This window comes from Salvelinus namaycush, chromosome 22, assembly GCF_016432855.1.
Source record: "Salvelinus namaycush isolate Seneca chromosome 22, SaNama_1.0, whole genome shotgun sequence".
In the NCBI taxonomy this organism is placed as follows: Eukaryota; Metazoa; Chordata; class Actinopteri; order Salmoniformes; family Salmonidae; genus Salvelinus; species Salvelinus namaycush.
Window position 1 is genome coordinate 1,553,620 of NC_052328.1, and position 27,463 is coordinate 1,581,082.

General features: G+C 43.6%; 1 long non-coding RNA gene across 1 annotated transcript; it reads right to left on the minus strand.

Moving 5' to 3' along the window:
• Positions 1-13,550: 13,550 nt before the first annotated feature.
• Positions 13,551-16,521, minus strand: LOC120017450. The gene is made up of 2 exons (XR_005472113.1): positions 16,475-16,521; positions 13,551-14,026 (listed from the first exon to the last, which is right to left on the minus strand). It is a non-coding gene; the product is annotated as an uncharacterized LOC120017450 (long non-coding RNA).
• Between the last annotated feature and the right edge of the window lie 10,942 nt (positions 16,522-27,463).

The window sequence follows — 27,463 nt, forward strand, 5'->3', positions numbered from 1 at the left end:
ACACTAGACATACCTTCCTTAGCGTTAACCTGGTTGAGCTGGTTTGCCAACAGGAAACCCAGCAGAGTGACCAGCACTAACACACCCTGGTGCCTCATCCTTTCCTACACAAAAAACACCCCCATCCAGGTTGGACAATAAGTCAATCAATTAACCAACCAATCAACCAATCAACCAATCAATTAATCAAATTAATTTCTAAATCCTTTTTTTACATCAGCGTTTGTCACAAAGACATTTTACAGTAACCCGGGCGTTCCAGACTCCAAAGAACAAGCAAAGCAGAAGCAGACACACATTGTCTAGAAAACCCTTCCTCCTAGGACAACAATAATAATAAAGTTCAACTAACCTGGAGATTCTGGAGTTGGTAGAAGCAGACTGCGTGTGGTCCAGAGAATGAGTTGCCTCTCTGCTGTTACGTCTTTTATCCTACCTGTCCAGGTCATTTCCATTACCCCAACCCCCTAAGCATTTCCCTAAGAAACACATGATTTTGGCTAATCTTGGTACAAAAACATGATGTAAATTGATTCTTCAGAAAACCTATGCAAACTCGCTCCAGGTCATCAAATAAGTCAACACTCAATGCACACAATGTCACTCACTATACTCTTAGAAAATAATATATAGATACAACTTAAAGGGGTTTTATTGCATTCTTAATATACGAGACCCCTAAAAGATCTACATAGAACCATTTTAGCTAAACAACAACTGTAACACTGTCTTTTAAAGACAACAAGTGCTTATTGGGCAAATGTATTTATGTTTTCAATAAACATTTTCAGATGAAATATATCTTAATTGTTTAATTGCCTGTTACGTGAACAGTGTTTCAGAGGGTTGGGTACTGTCTGTGGCAGGAAATATACACATTTCCACTGACAATGGATGAATAAAGATCTGTTTGAGGGGACGTTTAATTTGAGACAGACACAACACCCTTGACCTTGATGGTGAAGAACAAAAGATGGCAATGGCTGGACATATAGTATGCAGACTATCACCAAAACACAGCCTGCAATTAATACACAGTACACCGGATGGGAAGAGAAATCCAGGACATCCAAAAGAGACGTGGAGAAGAACGACCTGGTGTAACTGTTATATCAGGCCTGCAGTGTGTTCTGGTCCAGACAACCTGGTGTAACTGTATATCAGACCTGCAGTGTGTTCTGGTCCAGACAACCTGGTGTAACTGTTATATCAGGCCTGCAGTGTGTTCTGGTCCAGACAACCTGGTGTAACTAGTATATCAGACCTGCAGTGTGTTCTGGTCCAGACAACCTGGTGTAACTGTTATATCAGACCTGCAGTGTGTTCTGGTCCAGACAACCTGGTGTAACTGTTATATCAGGCCTGCAGTGTGTTCTGGTCCAGACAACCTGGTGTAACTGTTATATCAGACCTGCAGTGTCTTCTGGTCCAGACAACCTGGTGTAACTGTTATATCAGGCCTGCAGTGTGTTCTGGTCCAGACAACCTGGTGTACCTGTCTTTTTTTTCGCCTTTATTTAACCAGGTAGGCTAGTTGAGAACAAGGTCTCATTTGCAACTGCGACCTGGCTAAGATAAAGCAAAGCATTTGACACATACAAAAACACATGGAATAAACAAACATACAATCAATAATACAGTAGGAAATCTATATACAGCATGTGCAAATGAGGTAGGATAAGAGAGGTAAGGCAATAAATAAGCCATGGTGGCAAAGTAATTACTATATAGCAATTAAACACTGGAATGGTAGGATGTGCAGAGGATGAATGTGCAAGTTGAGATTCTGGGGTGCAAAGGCGCAAGATAAATAAATAAATACATACAGTATGGGGATGAGGTAGATTGGATGGGCTATTTACAGATGAGCTAATTACAGGTGCAGTGATCTGTGAGGTGCTCTGACAGCTGGTGCTTAAAGATAGTGAGGGGGTAAGAGTCTCCAGCTTCGGAGATTTTTGCAGTTCGTTCCAGTCATTGGCAGCAGAGAACTGGAAGGAGAGGCGGCCAAAGGAAGAATTGGCTTTGGGGATGACTAGTGAAATATACCTGCTGGAGCGCGTGCTACAGGTGGGTGCTGCTATGGTGACCAGTGAGCTGAGATAAGGCGGGGCTTTACCTAGCAGAGACTTGTAGATGACCTGGAGCCAGTGGGCGACGAGTATGAAGCAAGGGCCAGCCAACGAGAGCATACAGGTCGCAGTGGTGGGTAGTATATGGGGCTTTGGTGACAAAACGGATGGCACTGTGATAGACTGCATCCAATTTGTTGAGTGGAGTGTAGGACGCTATTTTGTAAATGACATCGCCGAAGTCGAGGATTGGTAGGATGGTCAGTTTTACAAGGGTATGTTTGGCAGCATGAGTGAAGGATGTTGCAAATAGGAAGCCGATTCTAGATTTAATTTTGGATTGGAGATGTTTAATGTGAGTCTGGAAGGAGAGTTTACAGTCTAACCAGACACCTAGGGTATTTGTAGTTGTCACATATTCTAAGTCAGAACCGTCCAGAGTAGTGATGCTGGACGGGCGGGCAGCGATCGGTTCAAGAGCATGTATTTAGTTTTACTTGCATTTAAGAACAGTTGGAGGCCACGGAAGGAGAGTTGTATAGCATTGAAGCTCATCTGGAGGTTAGTTAACACAGTGTCCAACGAAGGGCCAGAGGTATACAGAATGGTGTCGTCTGCGTAGAGGTGTATCAGAGAATCACCAGCAGCAAGAGCAACATCATTGATGTATACAGGAAGAGAGTCGACTCGAGAATTGAACCCTGTGGCACCCCCATAGAGACTGCCAGAGGTCCGGACAACAGGCCCACCGATTTGACATAGTGAACTCTATCAGAGAAGTAGTTGTTGAACCAAGCGAGGCAATCATTTGAGAAACCAAGGCTATTGAGTCTGCCAATGTTGTGATTGACAGAGTCGAAAGCCTTAGCCAGGTCGATGAATACGGCTGCACAGTAATGTCTCTTATCGATGGCGGTTATGATATCGTTTAGGACCTTGAGCGTGGCTGAGGTGTACCCATGACCAGCTCTGTAACCAGATTGCATAGCAGAGAAGGTACGGTGGGATTCAAAATGGTCAGTAATCTGTTTGTTAACTTGGCTTTCAAAGACCTTAGAAAGGCAGGGTAGAATAGATATAGGTCTGTAGCAGTTTGGGTCTAGAGTGTCTCCCCTTTGAAGAGGGGGTGACCACGGCAGCTTTCCAATCTATGGGAATCTCAGACGATACGAAAGAGAGGTTGAACAGGCTAGTAATAGGGGTTGCAACAATTTCGGCAGATAATTTTAGAAAGAGAGGGTCCAGATTTTCTAGCCCGGCTGATTTGTAGGGGTCCAGATTTGCAGCTTTTCAGAACATCAGCTATCTGGATTTGGGTGATGGAGAAGTGGGGGAGGTTTGGGCGAGTGCTGTGGGGAGCGCAGGGCTGTTGACCGGGGTAGGGGTAGCCAGGTGGAAAGCATGGCCAGCCATGAAAAAATGCTTCTTGAAATTCTCAATTATTGTGGATTTATCAGTAGTGACAGTGTTTCCTAGCCTCAGTGCAGTGGGCAGCTGGGAGGAGGTGCTCTTATTCTCCATGGACTTTACAGTGTCCCAGAACTTTTTGGAGTTTGTACTACAGGATGAAAATTTCTGTTTGAAAAACCTAGCCTTAGCTTTCCTAACTGCCTGTGTATATTGGTTCCTAACTTCCCTGAAAAGTTGCATATCACAGGATGTTTTGTGCTGGTCAAGGGCAGACAGGTCTGGAGTGAACCAAGGGCTATATCTATTCCTGGTTCTACATTTGTTGAATGGAGCATGCTTATTTAAGATGGTGAGGAAGGCACTTTAAAGAATAACCAGGCATCCTCTACTGACGGAATGATGTCAATGTCATTCCAGGATACCCTGGCCAGGTCGATTAGAAAGGCCTGTTCGCTGAAGTGTTTTAGGGAGCGTTTGGCAGTGATGAGGGGTGGTCGTTTGACCGCAGACCCATTACGGATGCAGGCAATGAGGCAGTGATTGCTGAGATCTTGGCTGAAAACAGCAGAGGTGTATTTGGAGGGCGAGTTAGTTAGGATGATATCTATGAGGGTGCCGTGTTTACGGATTTGGGGCTGTACCTGGTAGGTTCATTGATAATTTGTGTGAGATTGAGGGCATCTAGTTTAGATTGTAGGATGGCCAGGGTGTTAAGCATGTCCCAGTTTAGGTCACCTAACAGTAGGAGTTCTGAAGATAATGGGGGGCAATCAATTCACATATGGTGTCCAGGGCACAGCTGGGGGCAGAGGGTGGTCTATAGCAAGCGACAACGGTGAGAGACTTGTTTCTGGAAAGGTGAATTTTCAGAAGTAGAAGCTCGAATTGTTTTGGTACAGACCTGGATAGTAAGACAGAACTCTGCAGGCTATCTTTGCAGTAGATTGCAACACCGCCCCCTTTGGCAGTTCTATCTTGGCGGAAAATTGTATAGTTAGGGATAGAAATTTCAGGGGTTTTGGTGGTTTTCCTAAGACAGGATTCAGACACGGCTAAGACATCCGGGTTGGCAGAATGTGCTAAAGCAGTGAATAAAGCAAACTTAGGGAGTAGGCTTCTAATGTCAACATGCATGAAACCAATGCTTTTACGGTTACAGAAGTCAACAAATGAGAGCACCTGGGGAGTAGGAGTGGAGCTAGGCACTGCAGGTCCTGGATTAACCTCTACATCACCAGAGGAACAGATGAGAAGTCGGATAAGGGTACGGCTAAAGGCTATAAGAACTGACCGTCTAGCACGTTTGGAACAGAGAGTAAAGGGAGCAGGTTCTGGGCACGATAGCATAGATTCAAGGCATAATGTACAGACAATGTTATGGTAGGAAGAGAGTACATTGGAGGTAAACCTAGGCATTGAGTAATGATGAGAGAGATATAGTCTCTAGAGACGTTTAAACCAGGTGATGTCATCACATATGTGGGAGGTGGAACAACATGGTTGGTTACGGTATATTGAGCAGGGCTAGAGGGTCTACAGTGAAATAAGACAGTAATCACTAACCAGGACAGTAATGGACAAGGCATATTGATATTAGGGAGAGGCATGCGTAGCCAAGTGATCGTATGGGTCCAGTGAGTGGTTGGGCTGGCTGGGGACACGGCGATTCAGACAGTTAGCAGGCCAGGGCTAGCAAGCTAGCAGTTAGCAGGCTGGGGCTAGCAAGCTAGCATAAGGGCCTTAGAGGGACGTTGCGATGGGGGAAAGTCTGTTTCTCCTCCTTGTGCGGTGATGTCGATAGACCAGTCGTGGAATTAGTAGGGTTCCAAGTAGCAGAGGGGTCCAAGTCCAATTGGCAAAATGGGTATAGTGGTCCAAGAAACTGGCCGATGGATCAGCTAACAGTCCAATATGCTCTAGATAGCTAGCAGGCCCGGTTAGCAGAATGGCCTTCAGGGGACGTCGCGCCTGAGGGGCCTGTTGGGATCCTTGGGCAGATTATGTCGGTATTCCAGTCGTGAAGGATCGGGGTCCGGATATTGTAGCCGAGGAGTGGGCTTCAGGAGTAGCCCAGGAGCCCTAGCCGGGAGATGGGTCTAGCATGGGCTAGCTCCAGGCTAGTTGGTGCTAGCTCCAGGCTAGTTGGTGCTAGCTCCGGGACGGAAACATTAGCCAGGAGTAGTCAACCCGGGTTGCGGTTAGCTAGCTGTGATGATCCAGATGAAAAAGTTCAGAGTTTGCGGTAGAAATCCGGAGATATGGAGAGAAAAATAGGTCTGGTATGCTCTGGTTTGAAACGTGTTGTACGAAATGGCGAGAGCTTTCCGAGCTAAAGGTTAGCTGATGACCGCTAGCAGTGGTTAACTGACTGATAGCTGGTAGCTAGTTAATTTAGCTAGCTTCAGTTGAGGTATTCCAGTTCGGAGGTAAATAGAAATACTTCAGAAAAAAACAGATCCACACCACATTGGGTGAGGCGGGTTGCAGGAGAGTATTTTGAAGTTGAGGTTTAGGAAAATATTAAAAAGAATGCGAAGAAAAATATATAAAAATATATATACATGGGACGAGACAAGACAAAGACGTCTGACTGCTACGCCATCTTGTATCAGACCTGCAGTGTGTTCTGGTCCAGACAACCTGGTGTAACTGTTATATCAGACCTGCAGTGTGTTCTGGTCCAGACAACCTGGTGTAACTGTTATATCAGACCTGCAGTGTGTTCTGGTCCAGACAACCTGGTGTAACTGTTATATCAGGCCTGCAGTGTGTTCTGGTCCAGACAACCTGGTGTAACTGTTATATCAGACCTGCAGTGTGTTCTGGTCCAGACAACCTGGTGTAACTGTTATATCAGGCCTGCAGTGTGTTCTGGTCCAGACAACCTGGTGTAACTAGTATATCAGACCTGCAGTGTGTTCTGGTCCAGACAACCTGGTGTAACTGTTATATCAGACCTGCAGTGTGTTCTGGTCCAGACAACCTGGTGTAACTGTTATATCAGGCCTGCAGTGTGTTCTGGTCCAGACAACCTGGTGTAACTGTTATATCAGACCTGCAGTGTCTTCTGGTCCAGACAACCTGGGTGTAACTGTTATATCAGGCTCTGCAGTGTCTTCTGGTCCAGACAACCTGGTGTAACTGTTATATCAGACCTGCAGTGTGTTCTGGTCCAGACAACCTGGTGTAACTGTTATATCAGGCCTGCAGTGTGTTCTGGTCCAGACAACCTGGTGTACCTGTCTTTTTTTTCGCCTTTATTTAAACCAGGTAGGCTAGTTGAGAACAAGGTCTCATTTGCAACTGCGACCTGGCTAAGATAAAGCAAAGCATTTGACACATACAACAACACATGGAATAAACAAACATACAATCAATAATACAGTAGGAAAATCTATATACAGCATGTGCAAATGAGGTAGGATAAGAGAGGTAAGGCAATAAATAAGCCATGGTGGCAAAGTAATTACTATATAGCAATTAAACACTGGAATGGTAGGATGTGCAGAGGATGAATGTGCAAGTTGAGATTCTGGGGTGCAAAGGCGCAAGATAAATAAATAAATACATACAGTATGGGGATGAGGTAGATTGGATGGGCTATTTACAGATGAGCTAATTACAGGTGCAGTGATCTGTGAGGTGCTCTGACAGCTGGTGCTTAAAGATAGTGAGGGAGGTAAGAGTCTCCAGCTTCGGAGATTTTTGCAGTTCGTTCCAGTCATTGGCAGCAGAGAACTGGAAGGAGAGGCGGCCAAAGGAAGAATTGGCTTTGGGGTGACCAGTGAGATATACCAGCTGGAGCGCGTGCTACAGGTGGGTGCTGCTATGGTGACCAGTGAGCTGAGATAAGGCGGGGCTTTACCTAGCAGAGACTTGTAGATGACCTGGAGCCAGTGGGCGACGAGTATGAAGCAAGGGCCAGCCAACGAGAGCATACAGGTCGCAGTGGTGGGTAGTATATGGGGCTTTGGTGACAAAACGGATGGCACTGTGATAGACTGCATCCAATTTGTTGAGTGGAGTGTAGGACGCTATTTTGTAAATGACATCGCCGAAGTCGAGGATTGGTAGGATGGTCAGTTTTACAAGGGTATGTTTGGCAGCATGAGTGAAGGATGTTGCAAATAGGAAGCCGATTCTAGATTTAATTTTGGATTGGAGATGTTTAATGTGAGTCTGGAAGGAGAGTTTACAGTCTAACCAGACACCTAGGGTATTTGTAGTTGTCCACATATTCTAAGTCAGAACCGTCCAGAGTAGTGATGCTGGACGGGCGGGCAGCGATCGGTTCAAGAGCATGTATTTAGTTTTACTTGCATTTAAGAACAGTTGGAGGCCACGGAAGGAGAGTTGTATAGCATTGAAGCTCATCTGGAGGTTAGTTAACACAGTGTCCAACGAAGGGCCAGAGGTATACAGAATGGTGTCGTCTGCGTAGAGGTGTATCAGAGAATCACCAGCAGCAAGAGCAACATCATTGATGTATACAGAGAAGAGAGTCGACTCGAGAATTGAACCCTGTGGCACCCCCATAGAGACTGCCAGAGGTCCGGACAACAGGCCCACCGATTTGACATAGTGAACTCTATCAGAGAAGTAGTTGTTGAACCAAGCGAGGCAATCATTTGAGAAACCAAGGCTATTGAGTCTGCCAATGTTGTGATTGACAGAGTCGAAAGCCTTAGCCAGGTCGATGAATACGGCTTGCACAGTAATGTCTCTTATCGATGGCGGTTATGATATCGTTTAGGACCTTGAGCGTGGCTGAGGTGTACCCATGACCAGCTCTGTAACCAGATTGCATAGCAGAGAAGGTACGGTGGGATTCAAAATGGTCAGTAATCTGTTTGTTAACTTGGCTTTCAAAGACCTTAGAAAGGCAGGGTAGAATAGATATAGGTCTGTAGCAGTTTGGGTCTAGAGTGTCTCCCCCTTTGAAGAGGGGGGTGACCACGGCAGCTTTCCAATCTATGGGAATCTCAGACGATACGAAAGAGAGGTTGAACAGGCTAGTAATAGGGGTTGCAACAATTTCGGCAGATAATTTTAGAAAGAGAGGGTCCAGATTTTCTAGCCCGGCTGATTTGTAGGGGTCCAGATTTTGCAGCTCTTTCAGAACATCAGCTATCTGGATTTGGGTGATGGAGAAGTGGGGGAGGTTTGGGCGAGTTGCTGTGGGGAGCGCAGGGCTGTTGACCGGGGTAGGGGTAGCCAGGTGGAAAGCATGGCCAGCCATGAAAAAATGCTTCTTGAAATTCTCAATTATTGTGGATTTATCAGTAGTGACAGTGTTTCCTAGCCTCAGTGCAGTGGGCAGCTGGGAGGAGGTGCTCTTATTCTCCATGGACTTTACAGTGTCCCAGAACTTTTTGGAGTTTGTACTACAGGATGAAAATTTCTGTTTGAAAAACCTAGCCTTAGCTTTCCTAACTGCCTGTGTATATTGGTTCCTAACTTCCCTGAAAAGTTGCATATCACAGGATGTTTTTGTGCTGGTCAAGGGCAGACAGGTCTGGAGTGAACCAAGGGCTATATCTATTCCTGGTTCTACATTTGTTGAATGGAGCATGCTTATTTAAGATGGTGAGGAAGGCACTTTTAAAGAATAACCAGGCATCCTCTACTGACGGAATGATGTCAATGTCATTCCAGGATACCCTGGCCAGGTCGATTAGAAAGGCCTGTTCGCTGAAGTGTTTTAGGGAGCGTTTGGCAGTGATGAGGGGTGGTCGTTTGACCGCAGACCCATTACGGATGCAGGCAATGAGGCAGTGATTGCTGAGATCTTGGCTGAAAACAGCAGAGGTGTATTTGGAGGGCGAGTTAGTTAGGATGATATCTATGAGGGTGCCCGTGTTTACGGATTTGGGGCTGTACCTGGTAGGTTCATTGATAATTTGTGTGAGATTGAGGGCATCTAGTTTAGATTGTAGGATGGCCAGGGTGTTAAGCATGTCCCAGTTTAGGTCACCTAACAGTAGGAGTTCTGAAGATAGATGGGGGGCAATCAATTCACATATGGTGTCCAGGGCACAGCTGGGGGCAGAGGGTGGTCTATAGCAAGCGACAACGGTGAGAGACTTGTTTCTGGAAAGGTGAATTTTCAGAAGTAGAAGCTCGAATTGTTTTGGTACAGACCTGGATAGTAAGACAGAACTCTGCAGGCTATCTTTGCAGTAGATTGCAACACCGCCCCCTTTGGCAGTTCTATCTTGGCGGAAAATTGTATAGTTAGGGATAGAAATTTCAGGGGTTTTGGTGGTTTTCCTAAGACAGGATTCAGACACGGCTAAGACATCCGGGTTGGCAGAATGTGCTAAAGCAGTGAATAAAGCAAACTTAGGGAGTAGGCTTCTAATGTCAACATGCATGAAACCAATGCTTTTACGGTTACAGAAGTCAACAAATGAGAGCACCTGGGGAGTAGGAGTGGAGCTAGGCACTGCAGGTCCTGGATTAACCTCTACATCACCAGAGGAACAGATGAGAAGTCGGATAAGGGTACGGCTAAAGGCTATAAGAACTGACCGTCTAGCACGTTTGGAACAGAGAGTAAAGGGAGCAGGTTTCTGGGCACGATAGCATAGATTCAAGGCATAATGTACAGACAATGTTATGGTAGGAAGAGAGTACATTGGAGGTAAACCTAGGCATTGAGTAATGATGAGAGAGATATAGTCTCTAGAGACGTTTAAACCAGGTGATGTCATCACATATGTGGGAGGTGGAACAACATGGTTGGTTACGGCATATTGAGCAGGGCTAGAGGCTCTACAGTGAAATAAGACAGTAATCACTAACCAGGACAGTAATGGACAAGGCATATTGATATTAGGGAGAGGCATGCGTAGCCAAGTGATCGTATGGGTCCAGTGAGTGGTTGGGCTGGCTGGGGACACGGCGATTCAGACAGTTAGCAGGCCAGGGCTAGCAAGCTAGCAGTTAGCAGGCTGGGGCTAGCAAGCTAGCATAAGGGCCTTAGAGGGACGTTGCGATGGGGGAAAGTCTGTTTTCTCCTCCTCGTGCGGTGATGTCGATAGACCAGTCGTGGAATTAGTAGGGTTCCAAGTAGCAGAGGGGTCCAAGTCCAATTGGCAAAATGGGTATAGTGGTCCAAGAAACTGGCCGATGGATCAGCTAACAGTCCAATATGCTCTAGATAGCTAGCAGGCCGCGGTTAGCAGAATGGGCCTTCAGGGGACGTCGCGCCTGAGGGGCCTGTTGGGATCCTTGGGCAGATTATGTCGGTATTCCAGTCGTGAAGGATCGGGGTCCGGATATTGTAGCCAAGGAGTGGGCTTCAGGAGTAGCCCAGGAGCCCTAGCCGGGAGATGGGTCTAGCATGGGCTAGCTCCAGGCTAGTTGGTGCTAGCTCCAGGCTAGTTGGTGCTAGCTCCGGGACGGAAACATTAGCCAGGAGTAGTCAACCCGGGTTGCGGTTAGCTAGCTGTGATGATCCAGATGAAAAAGTTCAGAGTTTGCGGTAGAAATCCGGAGATATGGAGAGAAAAATAGGTCTGGTATGCTCTGGTTTGAAACGTGTTGTACGAAATGGCGAGAGCTTTCCGAGCTAAAGGTTAGCTGATGACCGCTAGCAGTGGTTAACTGACTGATAGCTGGTAGCTAGTTAATTAGCTAGCTTCAGTTGAGGTATTCCAGTTCGGAGGTAAATAGAAATACTTCAGAAAAAAACAGATCCACACCACATTGGGTGAGGCGGGTTGCAGGAGAGTATTTTGAAGTTGAGGTTTAGGAAAAATATTAAAAAGAATGCGAAGAAAAATATATAAAAATATATATACATGGGACGAGACAAGACAAAGACGTCTGACTGCTACGCCATCTTGTATCAGACCTGCAGTGTGTTCTGGTCCAGACAACCTGGTGTAACTGTTATATCAGACCTGCAGTGTGTTCTGGTCCAGACAACCTGGTGTAACTGTTATATCAGACCTGCAGTGTGTTCTGGTCCAGACAACCTGGTGTAACTGTTATATCAGGCCTGCAGTGTGTTCTGGTCCAGACAACCTGGTGTAACTGTTATATCAGGCCTGCAGTGTGTTCTGGTCCAGACAACCTGGTGTAACTGTTATATCAGGCCTGCAGTGTGTTCTGGTCCAGACAACCTGGTGTAACTGTTATATCAGGCCTGCAGTGTGTTCTGGTCCAGACAACCTGGTGTAACTGTTATATCAGGCCTGCAGTGTGTTCTGGTCCAGACAACCTGGTGTACCTGTTATATCAGACCTGCAGTGTGTTCTGGTCCAGACAACCTGGTGTAACTGTTACATCAGGCCTGCAGTGTGTTCTGGTCCAGACAACCTGGTGTAACTGTTATATCAGACCTGCAGTGTGTTCTCTGACAAGATAAACCAATATAAGACAATATCATTAGTTCCCAGTAAACCACCAACCTGGTAAGAAGAACAAAGTGATGAATACATAAATGAGTTAAGGTCACAACAGGTCTTTAATTGACCATGTTCCCAGCACACTAAAGACCACAAAGCTCTATGACCACAGCCTCTGTCATCACAACCCTAGAAGACTGTTATGATCCAGATGAATCCACATCCATATCCAAAACAACATGTCAAACAGGCTTGTTCTGGCCTGTAGCACATCGAAAAAAACATACGTTACAATCACCTTTGGCAGCGATTACAGCCGCGGGTCTTTCTGGGTAAGTGAGCCTTGGATTGGATATTTACCCATTATTATTTTTCAAAATTCTTCAAGCTCTGTCAAGTTGGTTGTTGATCAATGCTAGACGGACACTTTCAAGTCTTGCCATAGCCAAGCCTTAGCCAACCCACAAGAACACCTCAAAATACACAACATTGTTCATATACAGTATTTGGTTACCTCAGCACTGTCTCTGTATGTTTGTGCATTTGCCTTCAGATATTTACTGGCATAATATTACTGTGAGGAGGTGTAACACTGGATCCTCCAGCTAGTCAGAGAGCTGTCAGCATGTGAGGGTTCCTGTAGTAGGACCAACAGTATTAAAGTTCAAGTTGATTTCATTCAGCCTGTTGCTTGAGCGTTTGCTTGAGCCTGTCTGGAGTGCCAGATGGGTGAGTGGGGTTTGCACTTTTGGGACTATTCCATTGCACCAGGCAAGCTAAATCAAGCACAGCATTTAAAAGATAACAGGCACAGGGCTGGTGCCATCCCCTACTGCCATTGTGGCCTTGAGCAAGGCATTTAACCCCTAAACTGTTACAAGGGTAAGGCTGTAATACTGACCCTGTGTTGCTCCCAGCCTGGTGCATTAACAGTCAGGAGATTGAGTACTGTGACAGTAAAAATACCCACTTCTCAATTCGCAGTGAAGCATTGTGGGATAATTAGTAGTACAGTGGCACCTTCCATGCCTGAATTTAAGTACGTTTTCAAACCATTTCACTTCAAGTTCACCGACGTGCACATGTACAGGCATATGTTTGGTACAGGAAGAGAACATTCCTTCTGGTTGTAATGTTATGTCTACACAAAGAGAAGTCCTGTTCCTTCCAACTGCCACCCAGAGATAATGTAGTACGATAACTAGCAAGACAAAGCTCATAGGTTATAGATAGAACTTTATATTCCATGATTGGATGCTCCTCATTACACATAGAATACAACTGGTTTCAATACTGCAACTCCTCAGTGAAACAATACAATGTGGGGTGATCAGCCAATCACATTAAAATGTACTTTACACTGCAAGTTCTTCTCATGTTTCTTCCAAGATGTAAAACTGGGATTGTAATATGTGACTATTGAAAAACAAACAGAAATGTGTCCTTCTTCATAGCCTACCATATGAGAAAGCTTATTGAACTAATGTGGTTTTACAACTAGTCCTACATGTTTTCAGACGTTCAAATGGAAAACCAGATTTCCTGAAGTAAACAGGCAAAAGGAGGATTTCAAGATCATGGTATCCAGATTCTTACAACATTTTAAAATGACATTTTAACAAAATGGTGGGCCAGGCCTGAACTGATCAGCTCAACTACCATTAAAAAGGATATTGTAAGAGCATAGTTTCAGTCAATGTAAGGTCAATGCAAACACACAATATAAAACGTTTATTTACCTAATATAAAAAGTTCACCTAGCTAATCTGAATGAAACATTTAGAGGTGTATGTATCATACATTTAGCAGAGTAACATGTCAATAAACACACAAAAACTCAACAATATGCTCTTATATTTACGTCTTCTCCTTTGGTTGGAATGGTCCTTTTCTAAAGCTATAGATCACAAGAACATCTAAAGTGTTGTTAGGGTGTGATGAAATACAAATAAATACTGCAGGAATCTTTTGGACTCATGACAGCGTTACTGAAAAGTGCATGGCTTCCTTCAGTCTTTTCCTAAGTGCATAATTATAATCTGCAACATCACTGTAATAAATAAGAGACAAGTTCTACAATATATTTCCCATATACATCCGTTTTTGTTTGTCCTTGAATTGCTTAATTGACGTCCCAGCACACAGGGTGTGTTTCAATTGAAACAGGTCATTCTCCTAGTGGAGGAAAACCTGCAAAAAAACAATACCGCTGGTTACATAGACTGCAGAACATTAAAGTAGAGTCCAATATTCTGTCCTTTGTCCCTAAGTATGCACTGCATTTACTGGTAATTACTGGTATAATAAACATTGTGGAAACGGTCTAGCCCGTACCTACACCTATCCAATACTTTATATATGGGGAGTGGTGAACAAGTGCACACTTCAGGAGATTTGTAGTTACATAACATTGATACTGCATGAATACATAGGATTACACACCTAAACAGGTATTTAGAGCAAAAAGATTCAAATATTTAGCTGATTCTGAGAAGCGTCAGCTAGCTTACCTGTTTCCAATTCGAAGGAGGAGTAATACCGATGTATTTTAGCCTAGCTAGCCTACATGTTTCCAGTTGGTTGGATGAGTAATACAGATGTCCTTTAGCCTAGCTAGCCTACATGTTTCCAGTTGGTTAGATGAGTAATACAGATGTATTTTAGCCTAGCTAGCCTACATGTTTCCAGTTGGAAGGAGGAGTAATACAGATGTATTTTAGCCTAGCTAGCCTACATGTTTCCAGTTGGTTGGATGAGTAATACAGATGTCCTTTAGCCTAGCTAGCCTACATGTTTCCAGTTGGTTAGATGAGTAATACAGATGTATTTTAGCCTAGCTAGCCTACCTTATGTCAGTTGGTTAGATGAGTAATACAGATGTATTTTAGCCTAGCTAGCCTACCTGTTGTCAGTTGGTTGGATGAGTAATACAGATGTAATTTAGCCTAGCTAGCCTACATGTGTCCAGTTGGTTGGATGAGTAATAAAGATGTCCTTTAGCCTAGCTAGCCTACCTGTTTTCAGTTGGTTGGATGAGTAATACAGATGTATTTTAGCCTAGCTAGCCTACCTGTTTCCAGTTGGTTGGATGAGTAATACAGATGTCATTTAGCCTAGCTAGCCTACATGTGTCCAGTTGGTTGGATGAGTAATACAGATGTCCTTTAGCCTAGCTAGCCTACCTGTTTCCAGTTGGTTGGATGAGTAATACAGATGTTCCTTAGCCTAGCTAGCCTACCTGTTTTCAGTTGGTTGGAGGAGTAATACAGATGTATTTTAGCCTAGCTAGCCTATCTGTTTTCAGTTGGTTGGATGAGTAATACAGATGTACTTTAGCCTAGCTAGCCTACCGGTTTTCAGTTGGTTGGATGAGTAATACAGATGTATTTTAGCCTAGCTAGCCTACCTGTTTCCAGTTGGTTGGATGAGTAATACAGATGTCATTTAGCCTAGCTAGCCTACATGTGTCCAGTTGGTTGGAGGAGTAATACAGACGTCCTTTAGCCTAGCTAGCCTACCTGTTTCCAGTTGGTTGGATGAGTAATACAGATGTTCCTTAGCCTAGCTAGCCTACCTGTTTTCAGTTGGTTGGAGGAGTAATACAGATGTATTTTAGCCTAGCTAGCCTACCTGTTTTCAGTTGGTTGGATGAGTAATACAGATGTACTTTAGCCTAGCTAGCCTACCGGTTTTCAGTTGGTTGGATGAGTAATACAGATGTATTTTAGCCTAACTAGCCTACCTGTTTCCAGTTGGTTGGATGAGTAATACAGATGTTCCTTAGCCTAGCTCGCCTACCTGTTTCCAGTTGGTTGGATGAGTAATACAGATGTCCTTTAGCCTAGCTAGCCTACATGTTTCCAGTTGGTTAGATGAGTAATACAGATGTATTTTAGCCTAGCTAGCCTACATGTTGTCAGTTGGTTGGATGAGTAATACAGATGTAATTTAGCCTAGCTAGCCTACATGTGTCCAGTTGGTTGGATGAGTAATAAAGATGTCCTTTAGCCTAGCTAGCCTACCTATTTTCAGTTGGTTGGATGAGTAATACAGATGTATTTTAGCCTAGCTAGCCTACCTGTTTCCAGTTGGTTGGATGAGTAATACAGATGTCATTTAGCCTAGCTAGCCTACATGTGTCCAGTTGGTTGGATGAGTAATACAGATGTCCTTTAGCCTAGCTAGCCTACCTGTTTCCAGTTGGTTGGATGAGTAATACAGATGTTCCTTAGCCTAGCTAGCCTACCTGTTTTCAGTTGGTTGGAGGAGTAATACAGATGTATTTTAGCCTAGCTAGCCTACCTGTTTTCAGTTGGTTGGATGAGTAATACAGATGTACTTTAGCCTAGCTAGCCTACCGGTTTTCAGTTGGTTGGATGAGTAATACAGATGTATTTTAGCCTAGCTAGCCTACCTGTTTCCAGTTGGTTGGATGAGTAATACAGATGTCATTTAGCCTAGCTAGCCTACATGTGTCCAGTTGGTTGGAGGAGTAATACAGATGTCCTTTAGCCTAGCTAGCCTACCTGTTTCCAGTTGGTTGGATGAGTAATACAGATGTTCCTTAGCCTAGCTAGCCTACCTGTTTTCAGTTGGTTGGAGGAGTAATACAGATGTATTTTAGCCTAGCTAGCCTACCTGTTTTCAGTTGGTTGGATGAGTAATACAGATGTACTTTAGCCTAGCTAGCCTACCGGTTTTCAGTTGGTTGGATGAGTAATACAGATGTATTTTAGCCTAGCTAGCCTACCTGTTTCCAGTTGGTTGGATGAGTAATACAGATGTTCCTTAGCCTAGCTAGCCTACCTGTTTCCAGTTGGTTGGGTGAGTAATACAGATGTACTTTAGCGTAGATCTGGAGGTTGATGAAGGGAGCGAACCCCACCACATCCTGCAGTATCACCAGGGAAATAGACAGAGAACAACAATACATTATAGATGATACTTCAAATCCTTTCAGATGGACATTTTGTTTTGTATGGTCCTTACAGTACAATTGCTTTCATCAATGCCTCAGTGAAACAATACAAGACGCTGTGTGTTCAGCCCTTCACATTAAATGTATAGGATGCCGGATGTTCTTAAGTGTTAAAACTGGGGGGTGATATGTGATTATTCAAATACACTAATTGTTGTGTTATAAATGACAGTAATAATTGTACATGAGTGTGTCCTTCGCCTTCATACCTGCAGCAGCACAAGGGCCCTCTGTAGTGGTGGCTCCACGTCAATCTCAACGTTCCTCTTCCGCAGGGGGTCCAGACTGGACTCAGTCACGTTGTGACAGTGGTTCACCTTCAGAGACTGCAGCTTGGGGCAGTACTCTGCAACAGTCCTGCACGCACGCACATACACACACAGCAGGACCAAAAGGTGTAAGGACAGGTTAACCAGTGAATATCAAAGTAGGAGTGCCAGTCTCCCCTTCATCCAAAGCAAGCTGGAGCAGGACATACTCTGCAACCGTCCTGGACACAGCACGAAGAGGGTTCTTACAGGTGTGCCATTGCAGATCTAAAACATGTGTCATGACGTTATCCTGTTGGGTGAGGTTTATGACCCCCCCCCCCCCCCCCACCATAAATACCTTTTCCCCTTTTCTCTCTCTACTCTACAGAATGGACTCTTGGAAATACTTTTTTTTAACATAGAGACAGTATATGGTAACATCAAAAGGTTGGGGAATGGAACAATATTTCTGTAATCCAACCAGTTGAAAGTGTCCGTTGTTACTTAAAGAATATGATGTCAGATCAGTTGTCTTCTGAGACATTATTACTGATGATAGGACGGCATAAATTATATCTTGGAAAGTCTACACATTCTAGTCATCAGATTCACATGGAATTGTTATGCAATTTAAATGTTTAAATATGAAACTATTTGTGAAAATATTAAATGTAATTTTATCTTTCTAAATGAGAGAATTGTTTTCATAAGTCATTTTATGCTTACTCGGTGGCCACGCCCAACTGAACAGACATTGGTTGGAGAGGGATGAAACATGCCCTTCTCTTCCCCAGTATAAAGCCCCCGTGACCCAATTCACATCAGACTACGCAAACCCCAGCGTGAGCTGTGGTTGAGAATGGTTGAATATTCACTCTACATAACAAAATGTACATGAGACCAGATCACGTGGAGGTGACGATCACTACGCTGGAAGGATGAATTTCTACTAGACTAGCCAGAATTCAGCACGAGCTAATTATGGCAAAATGGTATGAACTTTGAACTCTTATTGACTAAAGAAGAAGTGATAACTCGACTTCTAGGATGTATCAGCTGCAGCTGTAAACGTACGTGGCGTAGGACAGACAATCTCCTAATAACAACGACAGGCTATAACGTATCCGCTCGACAACATTACGACCAGATAGATTCTTCAAAGGTCAATGGCGATCTCTGCTGGGCAAACCAGGCTTCCATCTTCGACCCATCTATCGAAGCGCAGCTCAGTGGAAATATATATCTTGAATTTTCCTTTTCACAATACCCCATAATGACATCACAATACCCCATAATGACATCACAATACCCCATAATGACAAAGCAAAAACAGGAAATTGTTGAAAAATATACAACAACTCAAATATCACATTTACATAAGTATTCAGACCCTTTACTCAGTACTTTGTTGAAGCACCTTTGGCAGTGATTACAGCCTTGAGTCTTCTTGGGCATGACGCTACAAGCTTGGCACACCTGTATTTGGGGAGTTTGTCCCAATCTTCTCTGCAGATTCTCTCAAGCTCTGTCAGGTTGGATGGGGAGCGTTGTGGCACAGCTATTTCCGGTCTCTCCAGAGATGCTCAATCAGGTTAAAGTCTGGTCTCTGGCTGGGCCACTCAAGGACATTCAGAGATTTGTCCCGAAGCCACACCTGCGTTGTCTTGCCTGAGTGTTTAGGGTCGTTGTCCTGTTGGAAGGTGAACCTTCACCCCAGTCTGAGGTCCTGAGTGCTCTGGAGGAAACATGCACCATCCCTATGATGAAGCATGGTGGTGGCAGCATCATGCTGTGGGGATGTTTTTCAGTGGCAGGGACTGAGAGACTAGTCAGGATCGAGGGAAAGGTGAACAGAGCAAAGTACAGAGAGATCCTTGATGAAAACCTGTTCCAGAGTGCTCAGGTTCTCAGACTGCTCATGATGCATTTGTAAGTTATTTTATTGGAGAATCAATGGATATAACATTCATTTATAAGTCCAAAACTGTATGTAGCAACTAAGGATTTTAACTTGAAAGTGAAAGTTTATTAATTAAGTCATCGGATGAATCCCGGAAACCAAAGATGTAACTACAACTCATGTCCACAAGGTAGAGTCAGAGCAGAGATAGTGAAATGTTTTCTGTTGGCCAGTGTCTAGTTCCCCTAATGTGACCTTTAATCTTCCTGTTGCTCAGTGTCTAGATCCCCCAATGTGACCTTTGATCTATAAAGTCAGCAGGAAGTACATGATAGACTGCATTCCAAATGGTACCACATTCTCTATGCAGTGCATTACTTTAGACCAGAGACCACGGGGTTCTGGACAGAATAGAGTGCCATTTAGGACACATGCAGAGTGTGTAAACTAGCATATCACCCTACTCTACCTAGCAACATGATGACAACTACTGATCTGTCAATCAGATGAGCAAAGAGAGGGAGGCTTCTACAACCCCTGAACAGCCAATCAGACAAGGAAAGAGAGGGAGGTTTTAATATATTTGGCAGATTTTAAAATCACAGCTAACAAATGTATGATGCTTAATATAGGTTTATTGAAGGATTACAGATAAACTGGTGAGCCATACAACGTTTCCACCATGAATTCACATCGTCATTGTTTATCAATCACATCATTAATACTGATGTACAATCAGAAGATATGGACGGTACATTCAGAAGATATGGACGGTACATTCAGAAGATATGGACGGTACATTCAGAAGATATGGACGGTACATTCAGAAGATATGGATGGTACATTCAGAAGATATGGACGGTACATTCAGAAGATATGGACGGTACATTCAGAAGATATGGACGGTACATTCAGAAGATATGGACGGTACATTCAGAAGATATGGATGGTACATTCAGAAGATATGGATGGTACATTCAGAAGATATGGACGGTACATTCAGAAGATATGGATGGTACATTCAGAAGATATGGACGGTACAATGGATGGATATATTGTGATGTGCAGATCTGCGTCCGTTGGTAATAATGGCAGGTGATGTCAGGTGACGTGTGAGTTCCATAGTGGTCCATTCAATATGGAGACAGGAGAGGATCCTCAATACCTTATGGCAACACACACACACATATATATATATATTACTGTAACTTTTGATAATGCTATAATACTAATTTGTACAAACACTTGTTTCTAATTGGTTGTTGTATCAGTGGAGGCAGGATTAAAGAACCCAGGTGGTGGATGCAGATCAGATGTCCAGGATGTGATGTCATAAAGTCAGGAGGGAAGGTAAATACATGACTTTACTTTCAGATGTCCAGGATGTGATGTATTTACCCTCCCTCCTGACTTTATGACATTACTTTACTTTCAGATATCCAGGTCACACAGACATCTCACCTCTCAAAGAAAGAGTAGGACTTACAGGTGCTTATCCACAATGCGGATAGAGCCTCCATCTACGACCCATGATACGTCTGAGACGTCGGAGACGTCGGAGACGCCTGATCAGCCGCTGGTTGAAACGTCTGAGATTCCAGTAAATCCTGCGAAATCTGTAACGCCATCCCCAAAACAGATTTTGCAACTTCTCTGATTTGGGTGTCCCCTGCATCTCCTGCAGTAATCCTACTGCAGCTGCCTCTGTACATATGAAATATTCATATCAATATCAGCTGTCATACTGTACATAGTATAAGAGACATCATTATCTGGGAGTGTGTCAGGACATGTACACACTAGTTCCAGCTAGGTATTGACTGCTCAGCAAGCTACATTATTATCATTACTGGTAGTAGTAAAGTTAGTATCAATGTACTATGTTGTAGAGAGATTAATTTACCGTCATTTTGAGCCTCTAGTTCTTCTTGGGGCAAAGAGTCTTTTCAGAGAAAGATTCAACAAAAGTTATTAAAAATTAAACACAAGTGTCTACTTTCAATATCAGCTGTCATACTGTACATAGTATAAGAGACATCATTATCTGGGAGTGTGGCAGGACATGTACACACTAGTTCCAGCTAGGTATTGACTGCTCAGCAAGCTACATTATTATCATTACTGGTAGTAGTAAAGTTAGTATCAATGTACTATGTTGTAGAGAGATTCACTTACCGTCATTTTGAGCCTCTGGTTCTTCTTGAGGCAAAGAGTCTTTTCAGAGAAAGATTAAACAAAAGTTATTAAATGAAACACAAGTGTCTACTTTCATTATTATTTGTAGATAGATAGATAGATAGATAGATAGATAGATAGATAGATAGATAGATAGATAGATAGATAGATAGATAGATAGATAGATAGATAGATAGATAGATAGATAGATAGATAGATAGATAGATAGATAGATAGATAGATAGATAGATAGATAGATAGATACAGACTCAGTGAGCATAGCCTTGCTATTGAGAAAGGCCGCCGTAGGCAGACATGGCTCTCAAGAGAAGACAGGCTATGTGCTCACTGCCCACAAAATGAGGTGGAAACTGAGCTGCACTTCCTAACCTCCTGCCCAATGTATGACCATATTAGAGAGACATATTTCCCTCAGATTACACAGATCCACAAAGAATTCGAAAACAAATCCAAATTTGATAAACTCCCATATCTACTGGGTGAAATTCCACAGTGTGCCATCACAGCAGCAAGATTTGTGACCTGTTGCCACAAGAAAAGGGCAACCAGTGAAGAACAAACACCATTGTAAATACAACCCATATTTATGCTTATTTATTTTCCATTGTGTACTTTAACCATTTGTACATTGTTACAACACTGTATATATATATAATATGACATTTGTAATGTCTTTATTGTTTTGAAACTTCTGTAAGTGTAATGTTTACTGTTAATTTTTATTGTTTACTTCACTTTTGTATATTATCTACCTCACTTGCTTTGGCAATGTTAACACATGTTTCCCATGTCAATAAAGCCCCTTGAATAGATAGATAGATAGATAGATAGATAGATAGATAGATAGATAGATAGATAGATAGATAGATAGATAGATAGATAGATAGATAGATAGATAGATAGATAGATAGATAGATAGATAGATAGATAGATAGATAGATAGATAGATAGATAGATAGATAGATAGATAGATAGATAGATAGATAGATAGATAGAAAACCAAGAGAAACATACACACTTACCCTGCTTGTCAGCAATAGGATCAATCTCTGCAGAATCCAGTTTTCGGGGCCCACTGACAGCCACATCTGTCAGAGAGGACATGCAGTACAATTTATTGAACTGTATTAAAACGATGCATCTTTTACATACTCAAAAACACCTTTCTCTTTTAAACACACAAACAGCTTTGTTTTCGTGCATTTTCAGGACTTTTTGTGGAGTACAAATGTATTCCCATTCAAAATCTTATTTTTCCTAAGCCTAAACCTAACCCTGACCCCCATAACCTTACCCTGACTTTAACCCTAACCTTAATCTTAACCCCAACTCTAACCTTAACCTCAAACCCTAAACCTAACCCTTAAACCTAAAATAGCATTTAAACTAATTCAGGACATGACAAAAGTCCTGACGTTTCAACATTTTTCTTGTTCTCCTACCTTGTCAGGACATTCTAGTGACTTGTCGGGACATTCTAGTGATTTGTCGGGACATTCTAGTGGCTTGTCAGGACACTAGTGGCTTGTCGGGACACTAGTGGCTTGTCGGGACATTCTAGTGGCTTGTCGGGACATTCTAGTGGCTTGTCGGGATATTCTAGTGGCTTGTCGGGATATTCTAGTGGCTTGTCGGGATATTCTAGTGGCTTGTCGGGACATTCTAGTGGCTTGTCGGGACATTCTAGTGGCTTGTCGGGATATTCTAGTGGCTTGTCGGGACACTAGTGGCTTGTCGGGATATTCTAGTGGCTTGTCGGGATATTCTAGTGGCTTGTCGGGATATTCTAGTGGCTTGTCGGGATATTCTAGTGGCTTGTCGGGATATTCTAGTGGCTTGTCGGGATATTCTAGTGGCTTGTCGGGACACTAGTGGCTTGTCGGGACATTCTAGTGGCTTGTCGGGATATTCTAGTGGCTTGTCCGGACATTCTAGTGACTTGTCAGGACATTCTAGTGACTTGTCAGGAGATTGTGGTCCTGATAAGGTAAGAAAAAATTTACACACACAACATACAAACACACACACACTAGACATACCTTCCTTAGCGTTAACCTGGTTGAGCTGGTTTGCCAACAGGAAACCCAGCAGAGTGACCAGCACTAACACACCCTGGTGCCTCATCCTTTCCTACACAAAAAACACCCCCGTCCAGGTTGGACAATAAGTCAATCAATTAACCAACCAATCAATTAATCAATTAATTTCTAAATCCTTTTTTTACATCAGCATTTGTCACAAAGACATTTTACAGTAACCTGGGCATTCCAGACTCCAAAGAACAAGCAAAGCAGAAGCAGACACACATTGTCTAGAAAACCCTTCCTCCTAGGACAACAATAATAATAAAGTTCAACTAACCTGGAGATTCTGGAGTTGGTAGAAGCAGACTGCGATGTGGTCCAGAGAATGAGTTGCCTCTCTGCTGTTACGTCTTTTATCCTACCTGTCCAGGTCATTTCCACACCCCAACCCCCTAAGCATTTCCCTAAGAACACATGATTTTGGCTAATCTTGGTACAAAAACATGATGTAAATTGATTCTTCAGAAAACCTATGCAAACTCGCTCCAGGTCATCAAATAAGTCAACACTCAATGCACACAATGTCACTCACTATACTCTTAGAAAATAATATCTAGATACAACTTAAAGGGGTTTTATTGCATTCTTAATATACGAGACCCCTAAAAGATCTACATAGAACCATTTTAGCTAAACAACAACTGTAACAATGTCTTTTAAAGACAACAAGTGCTTATTGGGCAAATGTATTTATGTTTTCAATAAACATTTTCAGGTGAAATATATCTTAATTGTTTAATTGCCTGTTACGTGAACAGTGTTTCAGAGGGTTGGGTACTGTCTGTGGCAGGAAATATACACATTTCCACTGACAATGGATGAATAAAGATCTGTTTGAGGGGACGTTTAATTTGAGACAGACACAACACCCTTGACCTTGATGGTGAAGAACAAAAGATGGCAATGGCTGGGACATATAGTATGCAGACTATCACCAAAACACAGCCTGCAATTAATACACAGTACACAGGATGGGAAGAGAAATCCAGGACGTCCAAAAGAGACGTGGAGAAGAACGACCTGGTGTAACTGTTATATCAGACCTGCAGTGTGTTCTGGTCCAGACAACATGGTGTAACTGTTACATCAGGCCTGCAGTGTGTTCTGGTCCAGACAACCTGGTGTAACTGTTATATCAGACCTGCAGTGTGTTCTGATCCAGACAACCTGGTGTAACTGTTATAACAGACCTGCAGTGTGTTCTGGTCCAGACAACCTGGTGTAACTGTTATATCAGGCCTGCAGTGTGTTCTGATCCAGACAACCTGGTGTAACTGTTACATCAGGCCTGCAGTGTGTTCTGGTCCAGACAACCTGGTGTAACTGTTATATCAGACCTGCAGTGTGTTCTGGTCCAGACAACCTGGTGTAACTGTTATATCAGGCCTGCAGTGTGTTCTGGTCCAGACAACCTGGTGTAACTGTTATATCAGGCCTGCAGTGTGTTCTGGTCCAGACAACCTGGTGTAACTGTTATATCAGACCTGCAGTGTGTTCTGGTCCAGACAACCTGGTGTAACTGTTACATCAGACCTGCAGTGTGTTCTGGTCCAGACAACCTGGTGTAACTGTTATTTAACCAGGTAGGCTAGTTGAGAACAAGTTCTCATTTACAACTGCGACCTGACCAAGATAAAGCAAAGCAGTTCGACACATACAACAACACAGAGTTACACATGGAATAAACAAACATACAATAATACAGTAGGAAAATCTATATACAGCATGTGCAAATGAGGTAGGATAAGAGAGATAAGGCAATAAATAGGCCATGGTGGCAAAGTAATTACAATATAGCAATTAAACACTGGAATGGTAGGATGTGCAGAGGATGAATGTGCAAGTTGAGATTCTGGGATGCAAAGGCGCAAGATAAATAAATAAATACAGTATGGGGATGAGGTAGATTGGATGGGCTATTTACAGATGAGCTATGTACAGGTGCAGTGATCTGTGAGTTGCTCTGACAGCTGGTGCTTAAAGCTAGTGAGGGAGGTAAGAGTCTCCAGCTTCAGAGATTTGTGCAGTTCGTTCCAGTCATTGGCAGCAGAGAACTGGAAGGAGAGGCGGCCAAAGGAAGAATTGGCTTTGGGGGTGACCAGTGAGATATACCTGCTGGAGCGCGTGCTACAGGTGGGTGCTGCTATGGTGACCAGTGAGCTGAGATAAGGCGGGGCTTTACCTAGCAGAGACTTATAGATGACCTGGAGCCAGTGGGTTTGGCGACGAGTATGATGCGAGGGCCAGCCAACGAGAGCGTACAGGTCGCAGTGGTGGGTAGTATATGGGGCTTTGGTGACAAAACGGATGGCACTGTAATAGACTGCATCCAATTTGTTGAGTGGAGTGTTGGAGGCTATTTTGTAAATGACATCGCCGAAGTCGAGGATCGGTAGGATGGTCAGTTTTACGAGGGTATGTTTGGCAGCGTGAGTGAAGGATGCTTTGTTGCAAAATAGGAAGCCGATTCTAGATTTAATTTTGGATTGGAGATGTTTATTGTGAGTCTGGAAGGAGAGTTTACAGTTTAACCAAACACCTGGGTATTTGTAGTTGTCCACATAATCTAAGTCAGAACCGTCCAGAGAAGTGATGCTGGACGGGCGGGCAGGTGCGGGCAGCGATCGGTTGAAGAGCATGCATTTAGTTTTACTTGCATTTAAGGACAGTTGTAGGCCACGGAAGGAGAGTTGTATGGCATTGAAGCTCATCTGGAGGTTAGTTAACACAGTGTCCAACGAAGGGCCAGAGGTAAACAGAATGGTGTCGTCTGCGTAGAGGTGGATCAAAGAATCACCAGCTGCGAGAGCTACATCATTGATATATACAGAGAAGAGAGTTGACCCGAGAATTGAACCCTGTGGCACCCCCATAGAGACTGCCAGAGGTCCGGACAACAGGCCCACCGATTTGACATACTGAACTCTATCGGAGAAGTAGTTGTTGAACCAAGCGAGGTAATCATTTGAGAAACCAAGGCTGTTGAGTCTGCCAATGTTGTGATTGACAGAGTCGAAAGCCTTAGCCAGGTCGATGAATACGGCTGCACAGTAATGTCTCTTATCGATGGCGGTTATGATATCGTTTAGGACCCAGAGCGTGGCTGAGGTGCACCCATGACCAGCTCTGAAACCAGATTGCATAGCGGAGAAGGTACGGTTGGATTCAAAATGGTCGGTAATCTGTTTGTTAACTTGGCTTTCAAAGACCTTAGAAAGGCAGGGTAGAATAGATATAGGTCTGTAGCAGTTTGGGTCTAGAGTGTCTCCCCGTTTGAAGAGGGGGATGATCACGGCAGCTTTCCAATCTATGGGAATCTCAGACGATACAAAAGAGAGGTTGAACAGGCTAGTAATAGGGGTTGCAACAATTTTGGCAGATCATTTTAGAAAGAGAGGGTCCAGATTGTCTAGCCCGGCTGATTTGTAGGGGTCCAGATTTTGCAGCTGGAGTGAACCAAGGGCTATATCTATTCCTGGTTCTACATTTTTTGAATGGAGCATGCTTATTTAAAATGGTGAGGAAGGCACTTTTAAAGAATAACCAGGCATCTTCTACTGACAGAATGAGGTCAATGTCATTCCAGGATACCCCGGCCAGGTCGATTAGAAAGGCCTGTTCGCTGAAGTGTTTTAGGGAGCGTTTGGCAGTGATGAGGGGTGGTCGTTTGACCGCAGACCCATTACGGATGCAGGCAATGAGGCAGTGATTGCTGAGATCTTGGCTGAAAACAGCAGAGGTGTATTTGGAGGGCGAGTTAGTTAGGATGATATCTATGAGGGTGCCCGTTTTGACGGATTTGGGGTTGTACCTGGTAGGTTCATAGATAATTTGTGTGAGATTGAGGGCATCAAGCTTAGATTGTAGGATGGCCAGGGTGTTAAGCATGTCCCAGTTTAGGTCACCTAGCAGCATGAGCTCAGAAGATAGATGGGGGGCAATCAATTCACATATGGTCTCCAGGGCACAGCTGGGGGCAGAGGGTGGTCTATAGCAAGCGGCAACAGTGAGAGACTTGTTTCTGGAAAGGTGAATTTTTAGAAGTAGAAGCTCGAATTGTTTTGGTACATACCTGGTTAGTAAGACAGAACTCTGCAGGCTATCTCTGCAGTAGATTGCAACAATGCCCCCTTTGGCAGTTCTATCTTGGCGGAAAATGTTATAGTTAGGGATGGAGATTTCAGGGTTTTTGGAGGTTTTCCTAAGACAGGATTCAGA